This window comes from Delphinapterus leucas, chromosome 14 (assembly GCF_059928025.1).
Source record: "Delphinapterus leucas isolate spDelLeu-1000000601 "Yukka" chromosome 14, BTC_Dleu_Yukka2, whole genome shotgun sequence".
Taxonomy (NCBI): Eukaryota; Metazoa; Chordata; class Mammalia; order Artiodactyla; family Monodontidae; genus Delphinapterus; species Delphinapterus leucas.
In genome coordinates, this window is record NC_143142.1 from 56,083,113 (window position 1) to 56,091,445 (window position 8,333).

The 8,333-nt window shown below is 33.4% G+C and overlaps 1 pseudogene; it reads right to left on the reverse strand.

The window, feature by feature from the left end:
* Positions 1–5,860: 5,860 nt before the first annotated feature.
* LOC149747628 (peptidyl-prolyl cis-trans isomerase FKBP3 pseudogene) lies at positions 5,861–7,405 on the reverse strand (annotated as a pseudogene).
* Positions 7,406–8,333: the final 928 nt, after the last annotated feature.

The following is an 8,333-nucleotide window of genomic DNA, read 5'->3' on the forward strand; positions in this document are numbered from 1 at the left end:
GATGGAAATAAAACAGAGCTGAAGGAATCAGACTCCCTTTCTTCAGACTAAATTACAAAGCTACAGTAATCAAGATAATATGGAACTGGCACAAAAACAGAATCATAGATCAATGGAACAAGATAGGAAGTCAGAGATAAACTCATACACCTATGGTCAACTAATCTATGACAAAGGAGGCAAAGATATACAGTGGAGAAAAGACAGTCTCTTCAATAAGTGGTGCTTGGAAAACTGGACAGCTACATGTAAAAGAATGAAATTAGAACACTTCCTAACACCATACACAAAAATAAACTCAAAATGGATTTGAGACCTAAATGTAAGACTGGACACTACAAAACTCTTAGAGGAAAACATAGGAAGAACACTCTTTGACATAAATCACAGCAAGATCTCTTTTGATCCACCTCCTAGAGTAATGGAAATAAAAACAAAAATAAACAAGTGGGACTTAATGAAACTTCAAAGCTTTTGCACAGCAAAGGAAACCATAAACAAGACAAACAGACAACTCTCAGAATGGGAGAAAATATTTGCACACAAATCAACGGACAAAGGATTAATCTCCAAAATATATAAACAGCTCATGCAGCTCAATATTAAAGAAACAAACTACCCAATCCAAAAATGGGCAGAAGACTTAAATTGACATTTCTCCAAAGAAGACATACAGATTACCATGAAGCACATGAAAAGCTGCTCAACATCACTAATTATTAGAGAAATGCAAATCAAAACTACAATGAGGTATCACCTCACACCAATTAGAGTGGGAATCATCAGAAAATCTACAAACAACAAATGATAGAGAGGGTGTGGAGAAAAGGGAACACTCTTGCACTGTTGGTGGGAATGTAAACTGATACAGCCACTATGGAGAACAGTATGGAGGTTCCTTAAAAAACTAAAAATAGAATTATCATATGACCCAGCAATCCCACTACTGTGCATATATCCAGAGAAAACCATAATTCAAAAAGACACATGCACCCCAATGTTCATTGCAGCACTATTTACATAGCCTGGTCATGCAAGCAACATAAATGCCCATCAACAGGTGAATGGATAAAGAAGTTTTGGTACATATATACAATGGAATATTAGCCATAAAAGTAACAAAATTGAGCCATTTGTTGAGACATGGATGGATCTATAGACTTTCATACAGATTGAAGCAATTCAGAAAGAGAAAAACAAGTATCGTATATTAAGGCATGTATGTGGAACCTAGAAAAATGGTACAGATGAACTGGTTTGCAGGGCAGAAGTTGAGACACAGATGTAGAGAACAATCATATGGACACCAAGGGGGGAAAACTGTGGTGGGGTGGGGATGGTGGTGTGCTGAATTGGGCGTTTGTGATTGACATGTATACACTGATGTGTATAAAACTGATGACTAATAAGAACCTGCAGCATGAAAAAACAAAAAACGAACAACAACTAAACTTTCTTTGGTTATTTGTATGGAAATATGTTAATATAAAATGTTTCAGACATTACATGAAATTTCTAAAAATCTTATATGTTCTGGTATAATGTTATAAGTCATAATTCTAGTTATTATTTTAAAATGTATATCTCATAAATAACTAAATTTCCTTGTCAATTGCATTATTATCAACTTTCTTCAAATCTTTAACCATGGTCATTTTTAAGTCTTTTGTCATTTACAGAGAGTTCTGGGTGTACTCTGATGCTTTTGCAAAAATGTTCCTATAAAAGGGTTTCATCTTCAAGGAATTCATGCAAAAGACTCTGACAAGTACAAGTTTCTGGTAACTGACTATACTGCTGAACTGAATGAATAAGCATTTTCAGAACTCTAATGGAAAACTGATGAATTCATAAAAGTGCTAACAAAAGATCAAGAAAAAAAAATTAATTACATGGGACTGAGTGAACTGATGAGGATGATTATATTTTTTGTGATTTTCTGTTTGAATTTTAAAAAAAAACAGGAGGTCTAAATGTATCACCAATAGCAATGACAACAGACATTTTATAATACTTTGTAGTTGAAAATTACAAGCTTTCGATTCCAATAAACATTTGTTTAAATCCTAAAAAAACAAAAAGAAAAAAAAACAAAAAAAGAAAACACAGAAGCAATACTGTGACAAATTCAATAAAGACTTCAATAAATAAATAAATAAATAAAGGCTGTGTTACAGAGGCAAAAATTAAAAAAAAATAGAAAATCAAAAACCTGAAAGATTGAATTAATTAATCCACTAATTCTTTCCAAAAAGAATTTATTGAGTGATTAGTATGTGATAAAAACTATTTCAGGCACTGGTGATTAGCAGTGAGCAAAATCTTCCTGCCTTCCTAAAGCTCACATCCTACTGATCTTATTCATGGAGAGATACACCATAAACAAGATAAATAATTGAAAAGTATAGATTTTTAATTGGTGACTTATTCCAAAAAATAAATAAATAAAAAAGAAGGCTCAGTGTTGGGTGGTGTCTGGAGGATGATCAAGGAATTACTGGTAAGAAGATTATTAAGGTTGTATAGGGTAGGAAGGGAGAGATCCATGGAAGATGCAAGAGTTTTAGACTCACAACAGTGATGATGAGACAGTCAAGAAGGACTGTGGAGAACAAAGTACATATGATATCTTTGAGGGACAAGAAATAAAAAAAGTCTGATGACTTCAGATTTTATGGAAAATAAAAAGAGGTGATAACATTAAAGAGATATATTTGGGTAAAACTGTAGAAGCCTTCAAAACCTAAGGCCCACCTCTCTGAAATAGGTAAATATTGAAGGTGTTTAAAGAATGAAAGGAGCAAGATTCAAGAGGTGTATTGATCAAATAAACAAGAAAGCAGTAAGCAAAATGTATTAGAAAGAAGGTAAGTAGAAAAAGGAGTCAAATGTCTATCAGACTACAAGCTCCTTAGAGCATAAGATCTGTGTCTATATTAAAGTTAATGTCGTCTAGAACTATGGTATATGTTTTCAGTGTTCAGTAAATATATTTCACGTAATTTATCTAGACACGAAGATATAAGGGCTGGAACTAGTATTCTGGCAATGGAAAAAATATGGCTACAAGAAACCTTACAAGTCAGTTATTGAAAAGATTCAGTGAATTAATGTGGGAGACAAAGAAAGAAAGGAGCATTTCAACAGCTTGAGCCTCGTGGAGAATTATGAAGACAGTATGCTTATATTAACCAAAATTTTGAGATCGTTTTTGGACATCCAAGATGAAAGTTCCATGGATATAATTGGAAAGGAAATCTGGAAAAAAGAGACAATTTGGGGGTTACTTGTTACTATAAATGTAGTGGTTAAAATCGTGAGGTTGAATGGTAGATGACCAATTGAAAATTACTCTTCTTTCACTTCCAAAAAGTCTTTTCCCCCTCCCTGATTTCAGTTGCATTTACAAAATAATATCTCCTTAATGTAAAATTTAGGATTAAGACTTTATGATTTCTCATAAAAGTGGAATATTCAAGACCCAAACATTGTGAACAAAGTCATATATAGAAGATGCAAGAGGGAAGAGAAGGAGATAAAGGAAAGAAGAGAGATGTAAATATATTTGCCACAGGTATTTAGGTGACTAAAAAGTCACAAGTGAACTTTGTGAAACCAGTAGCAGTCAAGTGATTGGTACAAAAGTCAGACCCCTGGGTGCAATGGAGCATACAGCAGGATGTGAGAGGCCTCATTTATCATTCTGTTTGCCTTCACATGCATCTACCACCCACCTCTCTGGAGTCTTCAAAAGTCATGATGAGATAGATAGGTAGATAGATAGATAGATAGATAGATAGATAGGTAGATAGATAGATGGTAGGTAACCTAATAAAAATTATGAAAGATATAGGATCTCATTTAAAATTTAGGACATCTAACCACTTAGGAGTCATTAGAGACTGAGATTGGGGTTACTCAATTCTAAATATTAAGTTTTCCTTCATTTTATGACACCACTTACCTATGATTTTTACATATTCAATATTTAATACCCCCAAGTGATGAACAAAGTGTTTTTGTTTGATTAACACAAGATGGTAAGTGCTTTGGAAGTCATTATCCTGAATACAAAATGATTTAAAACAATCCTTCAAAATGTAAAGGCATATATAGTATAAGCAATTGTTAAATATTTTTCAGAGGGGAAGAAATTAATTTAAAACATTTGTGATACGTAATACCACTTAGGAGAGTTGTGAAAAAATTCTAACACTATGATACACCTAACAACCCATATTGTCCTTTCTGAGGTCAGAATAAGCCCAGGCAAAATAATGATGTCCTGAAGGTTCATTTTTGATAGCCCTAGCTCCCTGTTTTCAGTATTTCCCTTCCTACATTTGGTGCCCCCCTTTCCTTATGTGTTCCCAACTAACACTTAAGTAATTCCAGGGGAGTTTTAGCTGATAAGGGTTTAAAGTATTAGCTCATAGTAGATATTTGTATTTCAAGAAGGAACTTAGGGAGACTAAACTTTGAGATCCAAAGGGGAAATGTGCAAAGTTTTAATCTCAGTGTATATATGTGCCACATCTTCTTCTCAAACATTGGTGAAAATGGTGGGAAAAATATTTGGAAATGGTGAAGACATTTGGCAAACCCAAATCATAACAGAATAGAAATTATTAATATTTGGGGAACTACATTTCACTCTCAATTGAGCTTGAAAATGATTAAGGCCATCTTTCAATAACTAACTCCAAACAGCTTAGCTGAGTTTACATAAAAAGTCATTTCCACCTCTGGTAATGTCTATTAAAAATTATTATTTTTTCTTTCTAATAAAATAAAAATCCATAGCAGTCCCTCCTCAGTCAAAGTTTTGTACTTAGTACAGTAAGCATTGAAGTATATTCAACAAAGTCAATGGTATCTCTTGTTTCACCTTCCAAGGAGTTTCTGGCTTCTTAGATACCAAGGGAATTAATTTTCATCAGGAATTTCCTGCTTCATCAATAAGAACTAATCATGTACAAGATTGATGCAGTGTCAGCAGAAAGTTTTATAGTTTTAAATTAAAACTCTCATGTTGTCTTCATATCTTTAGGAAAAAAAAAACAAAATTATTTCTTTAGGCTTATTTAAGAGGTAGTATAGCATAATGGAGTATTTGTTGGAAAACACTGTTACTAATTTGATGTTACTTTATGCAAATTACTAAGTTTGGGCCTCAATATCCTCATTTATAAGTATACAATTTTCTTCAATATAAAACTAAATGGAGAGTTGGGTAATGATCACAAAAATTTCCTTTGGTCCACATGGATATGTCACTTTTCCGGACTCTAGCAGTTCTAAAATTCTCCCTCTTTAAAAAAAAAAAAAAAAAAAAAAAAAATGGAAACCTTATTAATTCTGGTGATCACGTGCCATTATCTCATTTGCTTATTAATCTTTTGCTCAAGTAGTGCCTGTGCCCCAGAAGCAGCTTATGTAATCTAGCACTGCTCTAAATCTAGATCCAGAAGAAGGAAATAACTTCTGAATCTCCCAGCTTAGATCTGTGAAGTAAGGATACTATTCCTAATTTAATCCTCCTTTGAAGTGGCCTTCTGTTTTGTTTTGTTTTTCCCAAGACATTGGATAAATTTTTATTGAGCCTTTTAGTTTACAACATGAGGTAAAAGGTAAGTCAGTCTATTTTAAGTGATATTCTACACAGCTATAGTAAAATATTTTAAACTTCAAGGATTTATAATGAATTACATTTCTTAAAAGTTGGGGATCAAGTAAACAAGTTCTAACTTAACTTCTTGAATTTTCCAGTTGACTCTTCCCTTACAATAGTAACCAGTTCTAATTAGATACCTAAGTTTCTTCAAAGCCGTGTTTTATTGTTGCTGATGTCTTTACTATTTCAGTCAATATCCACTAATTCCACTTCAAAAATAAGTTTTGCATTTGGTGGAATTTTGGCATCAAGCTGTCCTTTCTTTCCATAAGCCCATTCTGGTTCAATCTCCAGTCGAGCCTTTTCTACTTTACTCATAGCCAAGAGTGCTTCATTCCATCCTCTGATAACTTTGTCTATCCCAACCTTAAAACTTAACAGCTTGGCATTTTTCTTCTTCTTCAAAGTCGTTTCAAAATTAGTATCAAAAACAGTCCAATCCTGTAGTGTTCCTGTATACCAGCAGTGAACAATATCTCCCTTTTTGGGAAATTTGTTTTATCTCCTTTTTTAAGAACAGATTTTGTATATTTTGGCCTTCTTCTTCTGACAGACCTTGATGTACACAAGAAAGCAGAACAGAATGTGGATACACTGTGACAGGGTAAATCTGTTATGTCTCCTTTTTCCAACGACCTTTATCTCATTATTATTACTCCTCTGTCAAGTATCTAGTGCAGAGGAGACTCTTCACTGCATGCCTCCCAGCCCTCATTCTCACTCCTGTGTCCCCCACAGATGATGTTTCATCTAGGTCTGCCAAGACATGAGCAATTCCCTTAAAGGAACTGCCTCTGTGTACCATTCCCTCAAGAACACTGATTAATTATCCTAGGTAAATGGAAATATGTTCCCATTATAACATAAATGATGAATGTTGGGATAAGTCTTATTTACTCTCCCTGAAATGCTAAAACTGCAGCTGTGTGTCACCTTAGCTCAAATGATTCAGCTGTTGAAAGACCTAACAGTGTTGTCAATATATTATTTTGAGTCAAGTGCTGATTTGTCTTGTGGTAGTATATATGGTATATAGCCCTCCAGTTCTCTTGAAGGTTTATCTCTTAAAATTCCACATACTGTCTCTACCCACCACTCAAACTAGACTAGTCACTGCTCCCACATACTTGGGTTTAAAACACAGCTTAAATTTAACTTTTCTGAATCTTCACTTCCATAGAATTTTGTTTGTACCTACCTTATAGGATTATAAAAATTCAATGTAAAGCACTTAGCACAGTGAAATGGTAACCATTATTACATTACTTGTTATATTTTCTCTTTTCATCCCTTTAGCACTGAGAAAAATATTTTACATAAGTATTAGTCAAATTAATGAGTTGAATTAAACTGGACTAACACTTGTTATTTGGTTAGATTAAAAACAAAGAAAAATAGCACCCAAGAAGGTGGATTGGGAAGGTAACAACAATAGTCTAAATAAACATGGACTGAGTTTATGAAGGGATTTCAGCAAATCTCTGTCAGATTCCACTGAGAAAGCACCAAAAGTGGTGACTGTCCTACCTACATGGATCAATTTTCTTTTCCAAAGCTATCTTTAATAATTATAATTATAAATTATATATAAATTATAAATTATATATTATAATTATAAAAAAGTGTTATAGACATGGCTGCTTTATTTTTGCAATAGTTTTGTACCTTTACATTTTTACGGAACTCAATCAACTTTTCAGCTTTTCTCTTCAAACCCTTTCCTTTTCGCATTAGTCTGTTAATAATCGTTGCTTTCCTGGCATCCTTATTTTGTCAGGTTATTATGCATTTCTCAGCATTGTGAAAAATGAAAAGTGGAAAAATCACATATTTTCAGCTGACTTAACACTGTGTAAAGTGCTGAAATTATTAATTGAACATCTTGATTATAAATTACGTGTAAGTAATGTTGAAGAAGCAGCCCCTAGTCATACAGAATTATTATTAGGGCTACACACTGAATGATTTGAATATCATTCTGGTAGTAGTAAATATAGTCAATGCCAGTGAATATGAGTTCATAGATTTTGGCTGAATATCAACCAAATCAAGCAAGTAATTGCCTCTGTGATTTTGAGGTTTACAGCCTAAAACCACGTGACTATTGCATCTTTGCCCCTTTAACTGCTTGAGGACCACATCAAGAATTTAGAGCCAAGCTAATAGCTATCTCTCTTCTGGAAATATTTAATCCAAAAATCACAACATTTTTAAAACCTCAGTAAAATTCACTCCACTAATTTCAAAGAGGCAATACTCCAAAATGAAGCTTGGTAGATATTCACCTTTAAATAGTACCATGAAAAATGTGTTCATCTTGGACCAATTCAAGCATCATCCACATTTTAACAAGTGTTTAACTTGCTAAAGATAATAAACCAACTTCAACATCACAGTAAAATTTACTAGCATATCAACAATCAATGCTTAATTATGGGCTACTTTCATCTATTCTTTGAAGTAGGACTGGAAAGATCTCTATTTAGTAATATTTTGTATACTGTTTGGAGGCAGTTTAGTTGAGGAAACAAATCTCAAAATTTCAATGGCTTAAAACAATAAGCTTTCACTTCTTACTTGCATAACATTTCTGTGTGCATGCCCAGATTGTCAAGGGAACCTACTTCCACGTAGTCATGTAGAAACTCTGGAATAATTT